The sequence below is a fragment of the Balaenoptera ricei genome, chromosome 3, assembly GCF_028023285.1.
Source record: "Balaenoptera ricei isolate mBalRic1 chromosome 3, mBalRic1.hap2, whole genome shotgun sequence".
Classification (NCBI taxonomy): Eukaryota; Metazoa; Chordata; class Mammalia; order Artiodactyla; family Balaenopteridae; genus Balaenoptera; species Balaenoptera ricei.
In genome coordinates, this window is record NC_082641.1 from 81,397,122 (window position 1) to 81,422,056 (window position 24,935).

A 24,935-nucleotide genomic window follows, 5' to 3' on the forward strand; every position below is an offset into this window, starting at 1 on the left:
GTGTATATTTTGGTTCTGGACATGATTGGAGAAAGGGTAGATGATCTGAATCAGTCTTGGATTGAGGGGATTCTAAGGTGTTTTGTATTTTATTTTGATTGGTTGATTTCCAGACTGTCTCCCTTTAGGATCTGTACTAAAACTCTACTGTTTTGTCTAGGGATCCTCTTCCTTTTGTGCATAACAATCTTGACAACAAGCTGCCAAAAGCCATGTTTAGTTTCTGAGACTCTTAGCCACTATGTTTTGCTTCATTGTCGGCCTTTTTCGCTGCTGCATTCAAATAACAAAAATACGTTGAAAGGAAAAATGTCGTGATTTGCATCTTTATTTTTCCCGAGACCTAGTTAATTCCTAAATGCCTATATTTGTCTCTTCAGCTATGACTGCATAAACCCTGTTATATTTTTCACCCTCTTAGTTATAGCTTTCTACTCAGCTCTTCAGCCTCTTTAGCTGTGCCACCTATGATATGACAAATATCTCTTGGGAAAAGTAGCAAAAAATTTGAAGTTCATTTCATTTCATTTCCTCCTTATCACTGGGATATCAACACCTAATTCCATTTAAATTTTATCAAGATGTTCCCTTATATAGCATAAGGGTTGGTCCTGTCCTATAAGGTAGTCATATATAGCTAGAAGTGGAAATTTTCTTGCTGCCTTGTTTTTAAGAGTCATAGTATTAAATTGTACTTATAATTTTCTTCTTGATACTGTGAATATGTATATTAGCTTGTTTTGCGGGTTCTTCCTAACTTTTTATAGTTATATTTAAAGACTGGTGAGAGAGATCTTGACATCTGTCTTTTTTTCTATACTGTTTACCAATAATTCATTACCAAAATTTTACCTTTCACATAATTTTGGATCAGTGTCTTCCTCGATTCCTTTTCATTATAAATCCAGTTAGTCATTTTCTTCTACCTGTTAAAGCACATTGAAAAGTTTTTTGTTGTTGTTGTTTTACTTGTACTTGGATATTTAATTGTTGTTGTGTTGTTTTTATAGTTAATTTTTTTTTAGGGATTATAATTGTCCTAAATGCAATGAGATAGACAATCACTAACTAATAGAATAGGAAAAAATTATAATAGTGTACATTTTAATCCACTAACTAGTGATACTGTTGGGTATTGATACTGATACATCTTTACTTGTAAAGATGACCCATTGAGGTAGAATTAGCACTACGTGGGTGTCAGGAGTTCTGTTCATGATTCTTATTGACTTTATAACCTTGCCCACATGGCTCTAATATTTCTGAAACTCAATTTATATCCATTTTTGAATTTATTTTAGAGACAGACATAGGATTTTTTAAATAGTAATTACAGAGTTGAAAATTTGAATTGTGCATTAGAACAAATCAGTTTTTTTATGCCATTATCTTTATACGTAATTATCTTTCTAAATATATATTCTGAAAAATATGTAAGAACGTAAAGAATATCAGAAAAAACTGCAAATTTGCCAACCTAAAAAAGACAAAATAACTGTAATTTATCTACATGATGATTTTCCCAGCCTTTTTTGTATACTGAATTTTTTTGGATTCTATAAGCATCACTACCACAGCTCTTCTTTTATAATTACACAGTATTTAAGCTTCTGCTTATATTCAGTATTTCCAGAGCAGAAAATTTTATTTGTTCATGTGCCTGCTCATTCAGTCTTATTCAACTGGAAGAGAAGCAACTTCCTCTCTGTTCGGCTCTAATGGGCACACTTTGGCAAGTGTTTTTCAACAAGCTTCACCTTATTTCTCAAGGAATCAAGTGTTTTCTAGGCAGGCAAAAAAGCTAGTAAATCAGCTGTAGTGTTAATCAGTAAAAGTAATCAGCCTCTGAAGCTAAACCTGTCAATTACAATATGTAACAACTAGCTCTTGGATGGACTTTAAAACACAACTTAAAGAGTGAACACAGAGTTGTTCTGCTACACTATTTTTTCCACTTTATTCCAAGCAACATTAGAATTTTAGATGAGACTAGAAACAGATTCTTTGAGAGTCTGTGCACTGATGAGTCTGAAAAGGATGTAAAAAAGAATGAAAGAAGCAGTGGAAATAGGTGTGAAAAAATTTTCTCTGCAATGTGACATAGCAAATGAAAATAAGCTCTGCTGTGCAATTCCAAATATGACTTTGTATGTGAAATAAAATTTATTTTTGTGGTTTATGCCATTCAAAGTTTTTTTCTAACATCCAGGTCAGTTTCTTTTGTGTAATTTCTCACCCTGTAATCAACTTTAGATTTAATGACATAATTCTATTTTTTTAAATTATTTGTTTGAATTTTCTGCACTTTATGCTTTGATGACATAGGTTTTCAAATTAATTGATTACATAAGGTACTTAATGTAGTAGAAAACCTAGAACATAAAAGCAATTGAACAATTAAAGCACTAAAGCAATTGAACAATTAATTATTAAATTGAAGAAATTAAATAAATTGTTAAAGAAATTGTTAAATAAGGTTGAAACAGGTATGTTTTGGGGGTAGTTAGAGGGGAAGAAATTAACATCAAGAATAACAAAATCTACACTGATCTCATGTAATGAAGAATGAAGGAAAGTTTAGATGGGACATACATTTATTTTTTTAAAAAAACTTTTATCATTTAAAAATGCAATTATTTTAACCAATTTTTGATAAAATAATCTCCCCAATTCTATTAAATATAAAAATGTTAATGAAAAGTGATTTATAAACTTTAAAGTCTAGGATAAGTACTTATTTTATCAGAAATTTCTAGTAATAATCACTTATTAAAATAGCATTAAGTAATATGCAAAGACTTCTAAATATTAGATCTCTAAATATTGCTAAACCAGCATGGAATAATAAAAAAATAATAACTGTGACAAAAACAATTAACAACACCATCATTTACTATATATAACTAGTATATATTTTTTGACATATGGTTTATAGTTTATATTGCAAGTCTATAAGTGGCCCTCTTATATATGAAAAACAAAACATGAAAACTTTATATTAGGGTATATTGGCAATGTTCCCACTCTGAGCTTCACCTTATATGTCTATAACCCATGGGGAGCTGCAAAGTGTTTCAGGTTAAAGTACTCATACGAGCAACAGTCAGTCTGGGGAATAGGGCGATATAAAGTATGAAGAACTTTTGCTGTGGCAATCCCCTTGCATTATGAGCTGCTGAAACAGCAGGTGGAGAGAGGCACTGAGAGTAGCAAAATACTAGTGTTGATCTGTGTGGCTGGTTCAAGCACGTGAGAGCCCAGAGGGTCCGCCTCGCCTGCTGGGACCTTATTACGTGCCTCATTATGGACTTAGCCAGAGTTAAGCTGCTAACCTGTATTACCTCTAACTGGCAAGGAAGGTGGAGTGTCAGAGGCAAAATCATGTATGTGACCTGTCACATTAAGCCCTGATGATGGATAAAATTCAGGAGTTGTTCTGTTGAAGTAGTTTTTCAGTTACAAATAATATCCCTCCAGCAAGGATTTAATTAAGTTATTTATTTTTGTAATCAAATGATATATGTAAAATTTAAAGTATAATTTTAAAGTATGTTCACTTACTCCTTAATATGATATAAAGCCTTTTTTGAAATAAGGGTAATGGAGTTTAATTTTCCATCTCTGCTTAAGTGATTGTAAACTATGACTTCATATCACTTCAGCATTTTCTGGCAATCCCCAAGGGTTAAGAAATGGGCCCAGGTAATAGTCTAATCATAATCATTTTTCTTACTAAAATTCTTTCTTTTCACACATTTAACCGTTTAGAATAGCCACGAATCATTCATTTATGTTAGTGTGTGGTTTTTAATACCCTGAAACAAGCAGAGTCCTTTAGCAGTTTCCACTATATCAGTCTACTCTGTGCCACTTGGAATTTAGGAATCAGCAGCTACTTTCAACATCAATTCAACAACCCACATCCAAGGTCACAGGGTGTTAAGCTTAATTATAAGACTTAAACTTCTATCATGAGACCAATAATTTTGTCTTGATTGTTAAACTCTGCAAAAATAACCTGTCTTCTCTATCTCAGCAAATGAGTTAGTTATTTACTGTTTCAACTTGCATAATTGACTGACGAACCCTAGGGACTTCTTCAAAGTCTATAACACAAGTGTTAATAACCATGCTTTAAACCTCTAACAGGAGTGTAAAATGCCTGTAAATGACGATAAATCTCAGTGTGTGCAATGTGACCGATTTATAGTATCAAAGCACAGTCTTCTAAGGCTGAATCCTATCTGTCATGTATATTTAAAAATCAAAGCTCTCAAAATTCCAGTGTGTGAAATGAAACTTTACAAAAGGTCTAAATCATGCAAATCCCCTTGGAACTTGTGAAAATAATTTACAGCTTTAAATTTTACCCCTTATTTTTTCATCAGCAATTAAAGCAACTTAAGTGAAACTTAGTGAAATTTGCTAGCACTTTCATATCAAATCTGTTAGAAATCTCTTCCCAAATTTCTTAAAGTTGAATAGCCTGATATCCACATCCTATATCCACAATGTTATTTAATTTCTACATCTTTCATCCTTTCATATATAGCTGGAGTAACTTGAACATGAATATCAAATAAAAAGGAAGATACTCTAGAATGGAAAACTAGTTAGAATGCCCATTTTATGTGTTTTATGATCATTTTTTGATTCAAGCTATTTAAGTAAAATGAAAATAAACAATAAAATTAACTTGAACAAGCATTAGAAATCAAAATTAAAATTCCTTCTAAATAATTTTGTTTTCATATATTAACTATGTTAATTAAATAGATTAGAATTAGTACATTCAGAATATGATGAAGATTGATTCAAGTTAGTAAATTAAATATTGTGGTAGACAACCTTCTCCTCTGCTTCTAGGTGATGAAAACACTTAGCAAGTCAAATTTCATGAGGCGTCTCTGAAAAATGGCAAGTGGATTGGATAATATTAAAGAAGTTAACCAAATTATAAAATGTATAGGGCAGTATACTGAAAAAACTATGACTGGTTTCACAGAAATTCAAAAACTAGAATAGGTATCTCCCAGAAAGAGGAAGGTAACTGTTTCCTAGAGGTGCCGTAACAAATTAACCTTAGCTTTAGGGCTTAAACTACAGAAATTTATTCTTTCATAGTTCTGGATGCTGAAAGTCCAAAATCAAGGTATTGTCAGGGCTGTACCCCCTATAAAGGGGAGAATCCATCTTTTGCCTCTTCAAGCTTCCGGTGGCTGTCAGCATTCCTCAGCTGTAGTCACATCATTCCAATCTCTGCCTTTGTCTTTATGTTGCCTTCTTCTCAGCGTTTGTGTCTTTTTTTCTTCTGTCTGTGTCTTTCATCTATTAGAGTACTTGTCATTGGATTTAGTGTCTACCTGGATAATTCAGAATGATCTCCTCATCTCAAAAATCTTCAAATTAATCAGCTCTTTAAACACCTTTTTTTCCGGATAAGATAATATTCATAGATTCCAGGGATTAGGACTTGGATCTATTTGAGGGGGGTGTGGGGATGACCAGTATTCAGCTCAGTACGGTAACTAACAACTACGTTTTGTAATCTTGCTTTAGGATTACTCGCAAAAAATAATCATAAATCCTTTCTCACTGCTCAACTCCTCCCAGAACAAGGATTTAATAAAAGGACATTTATTCTTTTAGTTATAATTATTTTAGAATTGTGGTTAGAAGAGCAAGAAAACATGCATAGGTTTGGTTATACCCAGTACGGCAGGCATGAGGAGATCAAGATTCTAAATTATCAAATACTAAAGTCTACTCTTCAGCAATAAATTCACATTCATTGAGGTAAGATCAAATGTATCATCTTCAGCTGTGTGTCCACATAGACATACACTACCCACAGTAGCAATCATTAAAGGAAAACTATACTGTAAATCAATAAGTATCTACAAACAGGTTAAAAGATATGAAATACGCACTCATTTGAGAATCACCAAAATTTAAGAATACTGAACAGCATGAGAGAACAATAATATAACAATCTTAACCAACAAATTATCTCATATCCAAGAATAAAGATTTAATAGAGAAAACAGAATTTTAAAAAGTTAGAATAAACATGATTAATGACCTCAGCAAAATGTGAGACTAAACCTCTACCACTAATAATTATAAAACTGAGGTGAAAAAATTAAAAACAAACAATTGACTCTTTGAAGGCATCAGAAAACATCAAAGACAGCCAGAACTCAAGGGGCTGAGATCTCAGAGAACAGATAAGGAGGCTGAAGAAGCCCCAGATTCACCACTGCTAATCCTCCTCAGAGAATTTGATCACTTGCTGACTTCTGGAAAATATTTAAAAAGAAAGTAGTAACCAAGAGCCTCCTAAGTTCTCCACAGGCAAGGGAGAAAATAATTACATACAGTTCAGCACAACGAAGCTGCCAGGAATTGAGACATTAAAATCCTGATAAAAAAAAAAAAAGAAACATAAAAACATGCATGCATCTAATATTTTATATGCAATATGCTCATAAGGCATTGAACAACCCCTAAAGGGCAAGTACAGAATGCAAGAAGTAGACAAACAAAGCAAAAAGCAGCTGTTCTATGGCTGAAAAGTTAATCAGACAATTCTGCCATATTGAGGTACTTTAAATACACTCCACTGGTTCTGTTTCTCTGAAGAACCCTGACTGACAGTCATCTCTTGTTAGCCTGGTGTTGAGGGAAGGATGTAATTTATTTTTCTGATTTAGTCTTAGTCTTAGACAAGCACCAAATCCCTGAGTCTCAGCTATTTATTCTTCTCAGGGTCCCTGCCCCTCCCTGGATATATTTCTGGGTCTACCTTACATTTCTTTCCCTTCTCCAGGGACAGTTTTGTTTTGTTTTCTGTTCTTTTCCTTCAGGTGCAGTATGTTCACCTCAGTGTCCAATGGCGACAGTGTTGTTCTCACCTCCACATATCAAGACTTTGATTCCCTAGGGGAGACAGTGGAGAAGGGACCAAGTGGAATTGCATTCCCTTCATACCACAGCCACTGGTCTTCTTTTCTAGGTCTGAGACATTGAAAGGATATTTTCTTTTAACTTCATCCAGTAATATCTGTGACACCCACTGGGGTTCAAGGAGAAAACTGTGAAGAGGATGTGGACTCCCCCAGTTTCTGTGGTCCCCATGGGCTTCACACACCCTCCCCAGTGTGCTCCTGATGACCACCACATCACACACCAGGCTAAATAAATTCTTCCTGGTATCCAAGTGCCTCATAAGCTATGGCCTGTGTTCAGTCTCTCCCTGGAGGCATCTCCTTAGATTTGGGATTAGTTTGTTGCCCTGCAACCTCAATGCTTAGGTAAGCTCGGGAAAGTTCTGAACCTGTAGCTTGTCTGGCATTTTTTCCTCTATAAGTTTGGAAGAAACACTCATTTTAGGTATCTCATCCCTGAATAGAAGCCAGATGTCAACAATAGACTTTTAATTAAAATGCTTGGACAACTTGGTTGTCATTTGTAACTAGAAAAAAAATAATCCATATCTTACATCTTGCACAAAGAAAAAAAAATCCAGTTAGATTTCGGATACAAATGTAAAAACATTAAACCATACAAGTATTACTAAGAAACATGGGTGAAATTCTCTTAAATCCTGGTGTAGGGAAAGGCTTTCTAACTATAACTCAAATACAGAGGCAATAAATGAAAAGATTAATGAATTTAAACCTGTAAAAATTATTTAAAGCTTTTGTATTGGGACAATCAACATAAAATAATCAACAAAACAGTCAGAATGGGAAGAAATGTTTGCAGTATATAAAATAAAGAACTAATATTTCTAGTACAGAAAAACTTAAAATTGATGCATTAAGGAGCAAAACTCTGAAAATGAGAGAAAAATATATGAATAGGCAATACAACAAAAAGATACATAATGGATTTTGAAAATGTGACATTTTCAAACTCATATTTGAAGAAATACAATCAAAGAACAATGAGATACTATTTCTTACTAGTGAAATTGGAAAAAAACATAAATATGAAAAAAAGTGTCTGTTGGTGAGGCTGTGCTATCAGGCATTCTCTTCATTGCTGGTGGAAATACAAACGGGTATACTCCTTCTGGAAGGAATTTGACAATACCTAACAAAACTATACGTGAACTTAACTTTTGACCCAGAAATCCTACATCTAGGAATCTACCCTGAAGATGAATCTCTTACATGATAAGAATACATTTGAACAAGGTTATCTCTGTAGCATTATTTATAATTGCCAATATTGGAAATAACATAATACCTAAATAGAAAAGAACCCAAATAAACTACGGTAGTTTATGGTAGTTAAAGCTTTCAATCTAGGGGCTGTCACATGCCCAAACTAATAATTCATACTATGTGAAATGTCCTCACTTGAGGCATGGCTCTTGGCAATAGTTTTATTTACATCTCAACCAACACTATAAGCCTTATAATTAAAATCATTAATGATATAAGTGTGTTACATTTAGTGAAAACTTTGACTTGTTGCTGTAGTGGTGGAGGTGAGAGTGGGCTTTTTGGAGACAGTCTGGACTTTTGCATGAAAAGGATGTAAAGATTTAGTGAGGTCTTTTAAAAATATCACCTTTTAGGGACTTTCCTGGTGGCACAGTGGTTAAGAATCTGCCTGCCAATGCAGGGGACATGGGTTCAAGTCCTGGTCCGGGAAGATCCCACATGCTGCGGAGCAACTAAGCCCGTGTGCCACGACTACTGAGCCTGTGCTCTATAGCCCGCGAGCCACAACTACTGAAACCCACGCGCCTAGAGCCCGTGCTCTGCAACAAGAGAAGCCACTGCAATGAGAAACCCTCACACCGCAGAGAGTAGCCCCCACTTGCCACAACTAGAGAAAGCCTGCATGCAGCAACAAAGACCCAATGCAGCCAAAAATAAATTTATAAAAAAATAAAACAAACAAACAAAAATATCGCCTTTTATATTTTGAAAATAGTCCTTACAAACACCTGGATGGGTAATACAAATCCTGTGAGATTTGCAGTCCTGCTGCCTAGAGATGGCACCTGAATTTTGATTCCTAAATGACTGTTTAGCCATGGGTTTCCTAGGACATTCCTTTTCTAATGTCAGTTATAAGGAAGTAGAATCTGGTCTCTGTTACTGTGTCATTTCTGCTTTAAGTGAAACTTCCCTGAGCTAGAAACCAAGTAAGATTTTTTTTTTAATTTTATTGAAGTATAGTTGATTTAAAATGTGTTAATTTCTGCTGTACAGCTAAGCGATTCAGTTATATATATATTCTTTTCATATTCTTTTCCATTATGGTTTATCACAGGATATTGAATATGGTATGCTGTGTTATACAATATGACCTTGTTGTTTATCCATTCTATATGTAATAGTTTGCATCTGGTAATCCAAACACCCCATACATCTCTCCCACACTCATACTCCCCCTTGGCAACCACAAGTCTGTTCACTATGTCTGGAAGTCTGTTTCTGTTTCGTAGACATGTTCATTTGTGTTGTATGTTAGATTCCACACATAAGTGATATCATATGGTAAATGTCTTTCTCTTCTGACTTCACTTAGTATGATAATCTCTAGGTCCATCCATTTGCTGCAAATAGCATTATTTCATTCTTTTTTATGGCTGAGTAATATTCATATATATATATGAATATATATATAATATTCATATATATATGAATATATATATAATATTCATATATATATTCATATATATACATATATTCATATACACACACACACACACACACACACACACACACACACACACACACCACATCTTCTTTATCCATCTGTCAATGGACATTTAGGTTGTTTTCATGTCTTGGCTATTGTAAATAGTGCTTCTATGAACATAGGGGTGCATGTATCTTTTTGAATTATAGTTTTGTCCAGGTATATGCCCAGGAGTGGGATTGCTGGATCATATGGTAATTCTATTTTTAGTTTTTTGAGGAACACCCATACTGGCTGTACCAACTTACATTCCCACCAACAGTGTAAGAGGGTTCCCCTTTCTCCACACCCTCTCCAGCATTTATTATTTGTAGACGTTTTAATGATAAACATTCTGACTGGTGTGATGTGATAACTCATTTTAGTTTTGATTTGCATTTCTCTAATAATTGGCGATGATGAGATCTTTTCATGTGCCTATTGGCCATCTGTATGTCTTCTTTGGAGATGTGTCTATTTAGGTCTTCTGCCCACTTTTTGCTTGGGTTGTTTTTTTGTTGTTGTTGTTATTGAACTGCATGAGCTCTGTATATTTTGGAAATTAAGCCCTTGTCGGTCACATCATTTGCAAATATTTTCTCCCAGTCCATCGGTTGTCGTCATTTTATTTATGGTTTCCTTTGCTGTACAAAAGCTTGTAAGTTTAATTCGGTTCCATTTGTTTATTTTTGTTTGTTATTCCTATTGCCTTGGGAGACTGACCTAAGAAAACATATGGTATGATTTATGTCATATAATGTTTTGCCTATGGTCTCTTCTAGGAGTTTTATGGTGTCATGTCTTATACTTGTCTTTAAGCCATTTTGAGTTTATTTTTGTGTATGGTGTGAGGAAGTGTTCTAACTTCATTGATTTACATGTGGCTCTCCAGCTTTCCCAATACCACTTGCTGAAGAGATTGTCTTTTCTCTATTGTATATTCTTGCTTCTTTCATTGAAGATTAATTGACCATAGGTGTGTGGGTTTTTTTCTGGTCTTTTTATTCTGTTCCATTGATCCATATGTCTGTTTTTGTGCAAATACCATGCTGTTTTGATTACTGTAGCTTTGTAATATTGTCTGAAATCTGGGAGGGTTATGCCTCCTACTTTGTTCTTTTTCCTCAGGATTGCTTTGGCAATTCTGGGTCTTTTATGGTTCCATGTAAATTTTAGGATTATTTGTTCTAGTTCTGTGAAAAATGTCATCGGTAATTTGATAGGGATCACATTAGATCTGTAGATTTCTGTGGGTAGTATGGCCATTTTAACAATATTAATTCTTCCAATCCAAGAGCATGGGGTATCTTGCCATTTCTTTGAATCATCTTCAATTTCCTTTATTAATGTTTTGTATTTCTCAGCATATAAGTCTTTCACCTCCTTGGTGAGGTTTATTCCTAAGTATATTCTTTTTTTGATGAGATTTTAAGGGGGATTGTTTGTTTACATTCCCTTTCTGATATTTCATTGTTGGTGTAAAGAAATGCAACCAATTTCTCTATGTTAATCTTGTATCCTGCTACCTTGCTGAATTCGTTTATCAGTTCTGGTAGTTTTTGTGTGGAGTCTTTAGGGTTTTCTATATAGAGTATCATGTCATCTTCATATAATGACAATTTTACTTCTTCCCTACCAATTTTAATAACTTTTATTTCTTTTTCTTGTCTGATCGCTGTGGCTAGGACTTCCAATACTATATTGAATAGAAGTGGTGATAGTGGGCATCCTTGTCTTGTTCCAGATTTTAGTGGGAAGGCTTTCAGCTTTTCACCATTGGGTAGTATATTGGTTGTGGGTTTATCCTAAATAGCTTTTATTATGTTGAGATGTGTTCCCTCTATACCCGCTTTGGTAAGAGTTTTAATCATGAATGAATGTTGAATTTTGTCAAATGCTTTTTCTGCATCTATTGAGATAATCATGTGGTTTTTGTCTTTTCTTTTGTTGATGTGGTGTATCACATTGATTGATTTGCATATGTTGAACCATCCTTGTGATCCTGGGATGAATCCAACTTGGTTATGGTGTATGATCTTTTTTATGTGTTGCTGGATTTGGTTTGCTAATATTTTGTTGAGAATTTTTGCATCTATATTCATCAAAGATATTGGCCTGTAATTTTCCTTTTTGGTAGTGTCTTTGGTTTTGGTATTGGTGTGATGGTGGCTTTGGGAGTGTTCCCTCCTCTTCAATCTTTTGGAAGAGTTTGAGAAGGATCGGTATTAGTTCTTTGTATGTTTTGTGGAATTCACCTGTGAAGCCATCTGGTCCTGGACTTTTGTTTGTAGGAAGTTTTTGTTTTGTTTTAAATTAGAAATTCTGCTTCATTTCTAGTGATTGGTCTGTTCAAGTTATCTGTTTCTTCTTGATTCACTTTTGGTGGGCTGTATGCTTCTACAGAGTTGTCCATTTCTTCTAAGTTGTCAAATATGTTGGCATATAATTGTTCATAGTATTCTCTTATAGATTTTATTTGTATTTCTGCAGTATCAGTTGTGATTTCACCTCTTTAATTTCTTATTTTGTTTGTTTGGGTTCTCTCTCTTTTCTTCTTGGTGAGCCTGGCCAGAGGTTTGTCTATTTTGTTTACCCTTTCAAAGAACAAACTCTTGGTTTTATTGATTTTTTTTAATATTGTTTTTTAATCTCTATTTATTTCCTCTCTGATATTTATTATCTCCTTTTTTCTACTGACTTTACGTTTTGTTTGTTATTCTTTTTCTGAGTCTTTTAGGTGTTGGGTTAGGTTGTTTATTTGAGATTTTTCTTGTCTCTTAAAGAAGGCCTTTATCACTATGAACTTCCCTCTAAGAACTGTTTTTGCTGTATCCCATAGATTTTGTATGGTTTTGTTTTCGTTGTCATTTGCCTCAAGGTATTTTTTAATTGCTTCTTTGAATTCATCGTTGACCCACTGGATTTTTAGTAGCATGTTGTTTAGTCTCCATGTAATTTTTTTTTCTTATTTCTTTTTATGTGTTTGATTTTTAGTTTTATGCCATTGTGATCAGAAGAGATACTTGAAATAATTTCTATACTCTTAAATTTGTTGAGGTTTGTTTTGTGCCCTAATATGTGGTCAATCCTAGAGAATATTCCATATGCATTTGAAAAGAATGTGTATTCTGCTTTTTCTTGGATATAATGTCCTGAAAATATCAATTAAGTCTAACAATTCTATTGTATCATTTAGGATCTCTGTTGCCTTATTTTCTGTCTAGAAGATCTGTCCGTTGATGTGAGTAGGGTGTTAATGTCTCCTACTATTATTGTATTCCTGTCAACTTCTCCCTTTATGTCTGTTAGTATTGTTTTATTTATTTGGGTGTTCCTATATTGGGTGCATATATGTTGATAAGTGTAATATCCTCTTCTTGTATCGATCCTTTTATCATTATATAGTGTCCTTCTTTATTTTTCTTTGTAGCCTTTGTTTGAAAGTCTATTTGGCTGATATGAGCATTGCAAGCCCCACTTTGTCATTTCCATTTGCATGAAATATCTTTTTCCATCCCCTGACTTTCAGTCTACGTATGTGCTTTGCCTTAAAGTAGGTCTCTTGTAGGCAGCATATTGTAGGTTCTTGTTTTTTTATCCAATCTACCACTCTGTGTCTTTTGATTGGGGCATTTAGTCCATTGACATTTAAGGTAATTACTGATAGATATGTGCTTATTGCCATTTTAAACCATTGATTTTATATTTTTCTTTGTCCCTTTTTCTTTTTGCTTTTCCTTTTGTGGTTTGATGATTTTCTTTTGTATTATGCTTGTGCTCTTTTTGGTTTTTGTGCATCTATTCTATTTTTTTGATTTGTGGTTACCCTGTTTTTCAAGTATGTTAACTCCTTCCTATATCTACTTGCTTTAGGCTGGTAGTCATATAGGCTCAAACACATTCTGGAAAAAAAAAAATCTACATTTTCTTACTCCCCCCCCCACATTTTATGATTTTGATGTCCTCTTTTACATCTTCATGTTCAGCCTTTTGCTGTTCATTGTGGTTATTACCACTTTCACAGAATTTTATCTTTTTTAAATCTGTGTACTGGCTTATTTAAGTGATTTACTTTCCAATTGTGATTTTCTCTTCCTTATAGATTCTTACTTCTTTTCTATTTAGAGAAGGCCTTTCAGTATTTCCTTTAGGATAGGTTTAGTATTGCTGTATTCTTTTAGTCTTTGCTTGTCTGAGAAATTCTTTATCTCTCCTTTTATTCTAAATGATAATCTTGCTGGGTAGAGTATCCTAGGTTGCAGATTTTTCCCTTTCAGGACTTTGAATGTATTTTGGCACTCCCTTCTGGCCTGCAACATTTCTGTAGAGAAATCAGCTGATAGCCTTATGGGGGTTCCCTTGTGATTAACTCTTTGTTTTTCTCTTGCTGCTTTTAGAATCCTCTCTTTATCTTTAACTTTTGCCATTTTAATATAATATGTCTTGGTGTAGGTCTGTTTGGGTTCATCTTGTTTGGGATCCTCTGTGCTTCCTGTACCTGGATATTTGTTTCTTTCTTTAGGTTTGGGAAATTTCCAGCCATAATTTATTCAAATACATTTTCAATCCCCTTTTCTCTTTCTTCTCCTTTTGGGATCCCTATTATGCATAGATTGGCATGCTTTATACTATCCCATAGGTCTCTTACATTGTTTTTGTTTTTTGTTTTTTTTTCAATTTGGCTTTCTGTCTGCTCTTCTGATTGGGTGATTTCCATTATTTTATCTTCCAGATCACTTATTCGTTCTTCTGCATTATTCATTCTGCTATCCTTTGCCTTTAGCTCAGCTTTTGTCTCAGTGAATGAGTTCTCTAATTTTTCTTGGTTCCTTTTTACAGTAATCTGCATTTCTATCACTATCTTTCTTAATTCCTTCAGTATTTTTATTATCTACATTTTTTTTTTTTTAATTTTTTATTTATTATGTTTATTTTTGGCTGTGTCGGGTCTTCGTTTCTGTGTGACGGCTTTCTCCAGTTGCGGCGAGCGGGGGCCACTCTTCATCGCCGTGCGCGGGCCTCTCACTATCGCAGCCTCTCTTGTTGCGGAGCAGAGGCTCCAGACGCTCAGGCTCAATAGTTGTGGCTCACGGGCCCAGCTGCTCCGCGGCATGTGGGATCCTCCCAGACCAGGGCTCGAACCCGTGTCCCCTGCATTGGCAGGCAGACTCTCAACCACTGTGCCACCAGGGAAGCCCTTATCTACTTTTTGAACTCTGTGTCTATTAGACTGAAGAGGTCTGTTTCATTGTTTGTTCCTTCAGGGGAATTCTCTTAATTTTTAATTGGGAGTGGTTCCTCTGCTTCTTCATTTTACTTATATTTCCCTTGCTTTATGAGTTTAGCAGAAACTGTTACCTACTCTGGTCTTAGAGGACTATTTTTATGTGGGAGTATCCCTGTGTAGCCTGTGTAGGTTTAATATTTTTGGTGCGAGGGCTTTTTTTAGTATGGATGCCTGCTGTCTCTTTTCTCAGCATATGCTGGCCATTATCCCCTTGATAGGAGGTGTGACTGGTTTTGTGGTGACCAGAGCCTGCACTGGATATTGAGTGGGGCCTCCCCTTTGCTCTGTGGTTGTCACTGCCCTGTCCAAGGCAGGGTCTGCTCCATAGTTGTTGGAGTAGAAGCCCCCACTTCTGAGCTATGTTTCTGAGCTGCAGTGCAAGGTAGGTGGAATTAGAATGCTCCCACTGGGAGAGCAGCCAATGAATATTCATCCACCAGAGGTGTTCACTGGTGAGTGTGCTCTGTTGTGTCACCTTTCAGCCGTTGTGCAGGCTCACAAAGGTCACTGTTGTTGGCCACTGCCCTCAGGCCTGCTTCAACTGTGGGAGTGCTGACAATTGGCCCTGGTATCTCTCAGGCATTGTTTCCACAAGGCCACTAGTGCAGATCCACTGAAGTCATGTCCAAAGACTGCAGTAGTCACATACCTGGACCCACTGTGGGAGCTATGGAGGAAGCTCAGGCCCTGGCCCGTCCCAGCCCACATGTGCACACACCCAGAAAACCCACAGCTGCCAAGGCCAAGCCCGTCCCAGCCACAAGAACACCCGTTGTCTGATTGGATGTCCTGCAGGTGCTGAATTTACAAAGCTGGTGGTGGAGGTATAAGTCTGTGGCTTGTGCAACCAGAGGGAGAGATTTCAGCCCTGCTTCCTAAGTTATGTGGCCCCTGGGGCTCAGCTATGATTTCAGCCCCATCTCTGTGAGTGGGAAACTCACTGGGACCTGCTCTTGGAGCCCACTGAGGCCGTGCCTACTGAGGTGGCAGCTGGGGCACAGGAGCCTGCTGAGGTGATGACTGGGGCATGGGAGCCCACTGAGGCGGGAGCCTGCTGAGGTGGCAGCTAGGGCATGCAAGCCCGCCAAGGCAGAAGGCCACCGAGGCAGTGGCTGGAGTGCAGAAGCCCACTGAGGCAGTGGCTGGGGTGCACGTTCCCAGAGCCCACAGGGCAATGGCACAGACCATCTGTGCAGGTCTCTCTCTCTTCTGCCTGCCACAAACCAGTTGTTCCACTCTCCTCTGAGCCTCTGAAGCTCCCTTCTGTCCCAGCTGATCTCCCCGCCAGCGAAGGGGCTTCTGAGGGTGCAGGAACCTTTGCTTTTTTACAGCTGCTTCCCAGGGGTGCAGGTCCTGTTCCACTTCCTCTTTTTTTTTTTTTTTTTCTACTCAGTTACATGGAGATCTTTCTTGTCCTTTCAGGTGTTTGAGGTCTTATGCTAGTGTTCAGTAGGTATTCTATGAGAATCGTTCCATTTGTAGATGGATTTTTGATGCATTTTTGTGGGAGGAGCTAAGTTTTACGTCCTTCTACTCTGCCATCTTGATTCCTCCTCAAGTAAGGTTTCTGTAATCTGAGATGGCAAGAGAAAATATAATGTATATAATACAAGGTAGGAATAATAAAATATACATATTTTAAAAAACTATCTAACATAAAAAGAATATATTCTAACATTTTAATTATGTTCAATCCCAAAATAGGAGGTATGAGTGATTAAGATTTCTTTATTTTTTTTTCTTTTTGATGAAACATATATAGAATTAAAAAGAAATTCATGTCCTCACCAACTGTAACTTTAAAATATTGACATTTTGCCATATTTGCTTTATAATTTTCCTTTTGGAAACCAAATATTAGTAATGCAGAGGAAACTTCCCATTGTTCCCCTCCTTAAACACATCAATTTGCCTTCTAAAGAAGAAATCACTCTGCTGAATTTTACCTGTATCTCCAGTTTATGTAGTCATAGTTTTACTACTTTTATATCTATCCATCAGCAGCATATGGCAGGAGCTCTATTAACTGGTCACTGATTAACTGTTCACCAGTTTAGCAGATGGGTTTCCTCACCTCTGTAAAATATTTGATTTCCATAGGATATTGAATTTTCATAGTTCATAATGTACTCTCTGATAATGGGTTGTAGGATAATTAAGACTCTGAAGATTTTATCCTGAATCTATTTATGCCATATGTACTTCATTTAACTTGTGTAATTTAATTAGGTATTATGCAATGCAGGAAATACAAATAAATAATAAATAATTTTTCTACAACTAAGTTTGGAATTGAAAAATTCCAAAAAAAAAAAAAACCCCTCAAACATTAGCATGAGAAAGACAACTGCATAAATTGGGGGGAACATATGTAATTCTAGAAGAATTTTATACCTGAATTGATGTGGCAATATTTTCAAATTCTTGCTCTAAAGAAAGAAAACAAACATTGTCTATAATGCTAAGTCCTAAAGCAAACTATTTATGAATGAATAAACATTTATATATTTTGAAAGAAAAAAGTAAAAATACATATAATTTTTTAATGATGCTTTACCATTTTTTTCAATTAAGCAACAAATTATGGGTAAAAGTTAATTCAAAAAAGAATTAACATAATCTACATAATTTTATTGATTTGTTATAGTGATTCATAATATAGATATATTTTAAATATTTTTGTGATTATTATACTTTTAGCATCTATTCTTATTATGGTGTACCAATTAATTGAATTTTATCAAATACATATATTATTCTTCCTATGCTGTATATTAGGCAGTTGTTTCCTTATGGAAGAATATTTAGTCTATTTATCTTTGCACTAACATGAAAAGTTTCTCAGGAGCTGCTATTCTTGTCCTGACTTGGACATTAATTAATTTGCTTTTAGAATTTCTAAATTAGGTATCATATTTGCTGAAGTTTCTGGCAGTTTTTTTTTTGATAGGAAGATTAAGATATTCCCTTCCATTTCTAGTTTCCTAAACATTTCTATCATGAATGTATGATGAAATTTTTCTAGGTTTTTTTTCCTGATTGAATAAAATTTACTTTTGTAAACATTTTTTTTTTCAAAGATTGAAGCATTCTTGCATTTCTGAACTAACCTCCACTTGGAGTGGATTACTTTTGTTCCAAGTGGCTAGGATTTGGGGGGGGCTATTATTTTAGTTTTTATTTTAAAATCAATAGTATTAAGTGAGCCCTATATTTTTTTCTTATATTGGAAGCTACTAGTTTATGACAGTCATATCAGCCTCAGAAAATGAATTGGGTGCCTTTATATCTATTTCTATTTTGTCTTACTGAAACTGAGTCCCCCTAAAATCGAGTTGCTTTACTCAGTTTACGATTAATCTCTCTGTCTAAAACTTTGTTCCCTTTCTTGTCCCATCTCTGTTCCCCTTAGGAGTAAGAAGTATCAAAGAAAAGGGGGGACTTGAAGTCAAGCAGGACCCTGTGGGGCCTTCCCAGGTACAAAAGCCCCTCTATGGCCTCCGTTTCTTGTTTGTAGAAAAAAAGCCTTAATCTCCTAGGCCTTTCCCAAGTTCCAAAGAGCAGACTCAAGCAGTTAATGATTAGGACAACAGAGTCATAAGACTCCTATTTCCTCCTGAAGGGATATAGATAACAATCTGAAGTATATCTTTGAATTGCTCTGTAGAAATTAAGACCACCCCCACACCCAGGTTTTTAATGGTGACTACAAGCTGACCACAAGCACTAGATCCCAGACTGGTTGGAACCAGAACATTGAGATTCCTGAAACATCACCCTGTTACCTCACCACCATCCAGTCAGAAGAAGGTCCATGAGCTGATCACGCATCCTACAACCCTCTCTCCTAACACGGTCTTTATTTTATTTTTTAAAATTTTTATTGGAGTGTAGTTGATTTACAATGTTGTGTTAGTTTCAGGTGTACAGCAAAGTGAATCAGTTATACATGTACATATATCCACTCTTTTTTAGGTTCTTTTCTCATATAGGCCATTACAGTTTATTGAGTAGAGTTCCCTGAGCTATACAGTACTAACGGAGTCTTTAAAAACCCTTACCTGAGAGCCATCAGGGAGCTAGAGTCTTACGAACATGAGCTGCCTGTTCTCCTTGCTTTGTTCCTGCAAATAAACACTTACTTTGCTGCAAACACCCACTTGTCAGAGTTTGGCTTACTGCACTGTGGGCATACAAATCCTTTCTTAGTAACATTATCAGAGATACTTATTTTTATAAGTATTTAGTAAATTTAGCTTTTCAATGTCTGAGCCAACTTTTTGTTGGTGTTTGTCAAAGCTTTTGGACTATTTGTTCATTCTCTTTTCTGTCTATTGGTGCAGTCAGGTTTTCTTATCTTTAATAAATTAATAACTTTTATTATGTCTGTCTCATCTCAGTTTTCAAAAAGCTATTGGCAAAAAATTGTGCACAGTATTCTTTTTTGGTAATTTATATTGTATCTCTAATTTCCATTTCATCCCTAACATATCTGGACACCCTCCTCAATTTTATTCATTTTACTTGTAAGTTTACCTATTTTATTAACATTTTCAGAGAAATCGTTTAGATTCTGTTAACTTTTGCTTTTTTACTTACTTAATTGTCCTATTTGATTGTTTTTAATGATTAACATATATTTTCAGTCTTACAACTATTTCTGTTATATGTATTTACATAGCAAGATTACATTCTACAGTGTTAGCAACATTCAATTTGACTTGCAATACTTTTATTAATTTATTTCAAAATATTTATATATTATCTACTTTTTGGCAGCAACCATTCTTGGTACTTGGGATATTTCAATATTAAAAAACAAAAACAATCCCTGTCCCTTTGGAGCTTACCTATTGGCAGGTGGTGGGGGTGGGGGGGAGATAAGGAGGACATAAATAAGAAAATTGTATGATTATGTTGGAAAATGATAAGTACCACGGAAAATATAAAACCCAGATCAGGTTAAGAGAGATTGGTAGGGAAGTGGTGGCACAATGCAATGTCAAATAGGAAAGTTAGCATATGCCTCAATGAAAAGGAGAAATATGAGCAAAGACTTAAGAAGGCAAAAAAGTTAGCCAAGGGATATGTGACTTACATGTATTGATAATAACTGGCTGATGTGAAGTACAGATTAAAGGGATACAGAGAAGAATCAGAGATGCTCTGAGAGATAATGGTGGCTATGAACATCTGGTAGGAATAACAGTATTGGGCATACCTTGTATAAATGTTTAAAGTAGAGAAGATACGATATGCTAATATATTGGATATGATACACAATTATGACTTCAAAATATTTGGCCAGATAAATGGAGCAGTGATTTTCTATCAATAGCAAAGAAGTGAGCTGTAAGCTGACCAAGAAAATATTTTGATATCATTTTTTTATGAGCAGGAGAAAAGTTTTACACCTCTAACTTGAAGCATGGAGTAGGTAGACCATATTTGTTTAGAGTTCAGGACACATATGAGCTGGAGAAACAAATTTGGAATTTATCAACACAGAAATGGTATTAAAACCACTAGAATGGGTAGAATCATCAAAGAAAAAGTACAGATGAAAAAGAGTACCAATGAAAGAGCCCTAAAGATTTTCAACAGTGGAGGTTTAGGCAAAAGAGAAGAAACCATCAAAAAAAGACTTGGCAAGATAAAAGGAAAACCAAGAGAGTCTGGTGTTCTGGAAATAAAATGAAGAAAGTACATAAGGGAAGGAGTGATCAATTTTGTCAATAGTCATAACAAGTTTGAAAGGTGAGATGTGGAAATGTGAAAAATGACCATTGGATTAAGCAATGAGAGATCATTGTTGACTTTACAAGGACTTTTTTTTGGAGTAGTACTCTGGTACAAGCTAGAACCTAGGCCCATCAGATTGAAGGGCAGGGGAAATCATAGATTAAAGAGCTAAAAAAGATTAAACTATTGTGGGCACTGGGGCACTAGAGTGAGTGAGCTAGCAGAGAGAAGCTGGTGATAACGAAGTAGGATACATAAAATTGAAATTATTGAAAAATTACAATAATTGATAATTGTAAATGGCTGAAGTAGGAACGTAGACAAAATAATTGGAGGAGCAGAATTCAAGGAACTGAATGGCTAGAGTGTTGGAAGGGTAATTTTTACATATATTGAAACTTCCAAGAATTATGAGTGGAATAATACTGGAAAGAGTGACAGTGAGACAGTAGCTTAAATCAGTAGAAAATTAAGGATGCTGTCCTGGTGTTAGGCAGATGATGTCAATAATGAAATGTGGTTGATACAGTCTGTTGACCTCAGATTCAAAGCTAGGGATTTTAGGGGGGAAAATGGTTGTATTACTTACACTTTCTGCAAAACTAATTCAAAATTTAGGGGTTTAAATATACAACAAATATTATTTCAGAGTTTTTGTTGGTGAGGAGTTTAGAAGCAGCTTTGCTGCATGCCTCAGCCTTGGGATCTCTCTTATGATGTGGTTATTTTGATATGTCAGCTGTGATTGGGATCATCAGAGTTTCTTTACTGAGCCTGGAAGATTGACTTCAAAAATTGCTCACTCATATTGTTGGCAATTCACTGCTGGTGGTTGGAAGGAGGTCGCAGTTACTGAAAATATGGATTTCTCCACAGGACTGACAAAAGGTCCCCAAGACATGGCAGCCAGATTCAGAGCAAGTGATTCACGAAGAAGAAAGACAGAAGCTTCTATGTCTTTTATGACCTAGCCTTGAAATCACACTCTCATTTCCCACAACAACGTATTGGTTATTCAGAGCAGCCCTACTCTGCATGGGAGAGGACTACAGGGAAGTGTCAATAGGAGAAGGTAAGGATTATGGGGGATGTCCTTGAAGATGGCTACCAAAACAGTGGAGCTATGTTCTAAACATGCCTTTAGAAATAAAAGAATTCCTAGTTAACGTACAACAATAGTCATATAAGGACTCTGGGGAAAAGAAAAATAAAACCACCACTGGGAAAAATAAAGCCACTATTGAGAGACACTACAAGGGAATTCATGCACTAATTCATGTATCCAGGTGACAGCTGGATTGCAATTTGAGCAAAACAAATGAAAGGACTATGCAGATAATATGTCAACAGTAAAGAGAATAATATGTACAACTTCTACGTATAATAGTGAATTTTAGAGGATAGAGTAAAAGAATTTAAGGAGTTAAGGTACGACTGCAAAAGGAGAAATGATAGGGATATAAAGAGCTTTACTGGATTAAGGTATGGAAATAATAGGAAGGTAACCTGGCAGTTCAGGGAGTTTTTTGATGACTGACATAAACGGACATAAGGAGATGAGTCTCAATGGATTCATTGTACATAAGTGGTAGCAAGGTTTGAGTAGTTCGGGCTATAACAAGGTGAGTTTCTGGAATTTTCTACTTGCCTGCATAGGTAGAAGTCCAAGGGAAAGGGAAGTCTTAGCCACAGTGCTCAGGCCTCTCCTAGAAAACAGGGTTAGAAGTTTGTGGGACAGGTGGGCTTAATCCTAGTGGTTTTAATGGGAAGGTTGCTGTTGCTCCCCTTGGAGAGAGGTTGCTCCAGCTCTGAGTGTGTGTGCTCTCCTTTGATACCTGTCAGTGACCAAGTGACCTGTGGGGGAGCTGGTGGGTGTTCCACCAACGTGTGGCCTCTTCCTCAACCTTGAAGATAGGGTTGGAGGGCTCTGAGGAAGAAACATGGTCTTATTTCTATTTTTGTGTATTTCCAATTATTTTGTAAATTCTATTGTGATTTCATTTTGAGTGGAAGAGCTTTTTAGAAGTGTTTATTTTAAAGTTCCAGAAATGTAAAGGGATGGTGGAGGGCTTTCTGTTATTATTGTTTATAAATAAGATGATTTTTATGGTGGTGATTACTACTTTTAATAAATTTGTTATTTTGTGTCCTGAAACACGATCAAATTTTAGAAAGGGTTTATGTGTTTGGTGGTGGTCATGGGGTTATTACTAACACATAGAGGTTGATTTATCTATCAATATAAATATTGATATACATATATACATTTATTTCATATATTATACATATTTCATATATTCATATTATATGACATAATATGCAATATTGTAATTATTAAATATTAATATATATATTCTGTTTATAAGCTACTCATTAGTCAGTGTTCTTAATTTTCTACTGGCTGATTCATTCTGAAAAAAGTAAAATATGTTAAATATACTTTTATTAGTTGAATTCTAATAATTCAAGCTTTATCATGCTTTTTATACCTTGGTGAATTATTCTTTATATTTTAGATACTGTCCTTCTTTATTCCTGTTTATACAATTCTGTTTAAAATCTCATAATATTACTTTATCACCTTTATTTTACAGAATTGTCTCGTATTTTGTTTTGGCCATTCCTTAATTTTCTACCTTTCTGAATCATTATTATTTAGGTGAGGATTTTTGAAAGAGTATGTAGCTGTGATTTTTAAAATTCAGTTTAAGAGTCTGTTTAAATAAGTGATTTTTAAAACTTTACGTTGATTTTTATCAGTATTTTTATTGATACATTTATTCAATATTTTTATTGAAGTATTTTTCATGTATGTTGTGTCTTCTATCAACTATGTTTTTCTTTTACTTGTCTCCTTTTCTGCCTCACATTAGATCAATGATACCCAAGCAAGGCTATTTTTGGTTGTCACAGTGGTCACAGCTGGCATCAAGTGGGTAAGTCTAGGAATGCTACTAAACATCCTCCTATTGCATTAGGACAACTCCACACAACACAGCAATAGTTGGACCAAAATGTCCATGTTAAGAATGTCTGTTCCAAACTACATGTTCTTTATTCTATTAATTTTTTTTGTAAAGTTAGAGTCCACTTTTTATTTTTATGATATTAGTTGTTACCTTAAAACAATTTTCAGAAAAGGTTAAATTAATAGGTATCTTTCTTCTGTGGTGCCAGTAAAGGCATTTAGAAAGATTTAAATTGATCCAGCTACTGCTCTCATCTTTTACATTGTTTTTAAATTTTAGTTCTATCAGATTTTTAATCAGCCCATACTGAGTTTTTGTCAGCATTTACACAAAGTAGTTATATATATTTAGCCGTATGTTTTACCATTTTCTTTACTTCTTATATCCCCTTCCCTTTTTCTGGGTCTTCATTCCTTCTTGCTGAGGTACATCCATTAGTAGCTCTTTCAGTGAAGGTAGATGAATGGCAAATTCTCTGCCTTTTATTGTCTAAAATGTTTTTATTTCATGTACATTCTTTAATAGTGTGGCTGGTATAAAATTATATTCATAGTAATTTCCTTCAGCACTTGGAAGAGCTTATTTCAGTATCTTCTAAGACCTATTGTTGCTCTCTGTGATCAGTATGTTATTCCTTGATAGGTAATCTGTTTATCTCCAATACATTATCTTTTTTACTCGCTAAGTCAGTAATCTTGATACTATGTATATTAGTATGGATTAGCTTTTGTTTATCATGTTCGAGAGACACATTATAGTTTGATTGTTTGGTTGAATGACATGTATCTTAGGTCAGTTCAGGAAAATTACTGATATTGTCTTATTAATGAATGTTTGTTTCCCTTAAATTATCTCTAACATTCTGAAGTCTTTATTAGAAGTTTAATAGACCTTTTTTTATCTCCTATATTTCAAATTCCATTCCACATTTTCTATCTTTTCTTTGCAGAATTATAACATATACTTGGGTAAATGTTTGAGTTCAGTTTTCATTTCATTTGTCTAGTTTGAACTTTTAATAAATACTTCATTAATTATATTTCTTATTTCAAAGACTATGATTTTTGGAATTATAGAGACTGGGGTTTCTGTGTTTAGCTTCATCAAATATACCTATTTTAATTTTTGTAATGTCCTCTTTCTTTGTCCCTTATGTATTCTCTTCCTTCTTTTATCACTTTTCACCTCATGGTCATAAGACAGATGCTTAATATCCAGCCTCACATACATGTTGT

The 24,935-nt window shown here is 35.0% G+C and overlaps 1 long non-coding RNA gene across 1 annotated transcript in view; it reads left to right on the forward strand.

The window, feature by feature from the left end:
• The window catches only part of LOC132362403 (uncharacterized), a 135,841-nt gene extending 112,173 nt beyond the window's left edge, over window positions 1-23,668 (forward strand). Inside the window, exons 2-3 of the long non-coding RNA XR_009502358.1 lie at window positions 21,608-21,803; window positions 23,605-23,668. This is a non-coding gene — a long non-coding RNA (uncharacterized LOC132362403). The remainder of the gene's footprint in view (window positions 1-21,607; window positions 21,804-23,604) is intronic.
• The last annotated feature ends 1,267 nt before the right edge of the window (window positions 23,669-24,935 follow it).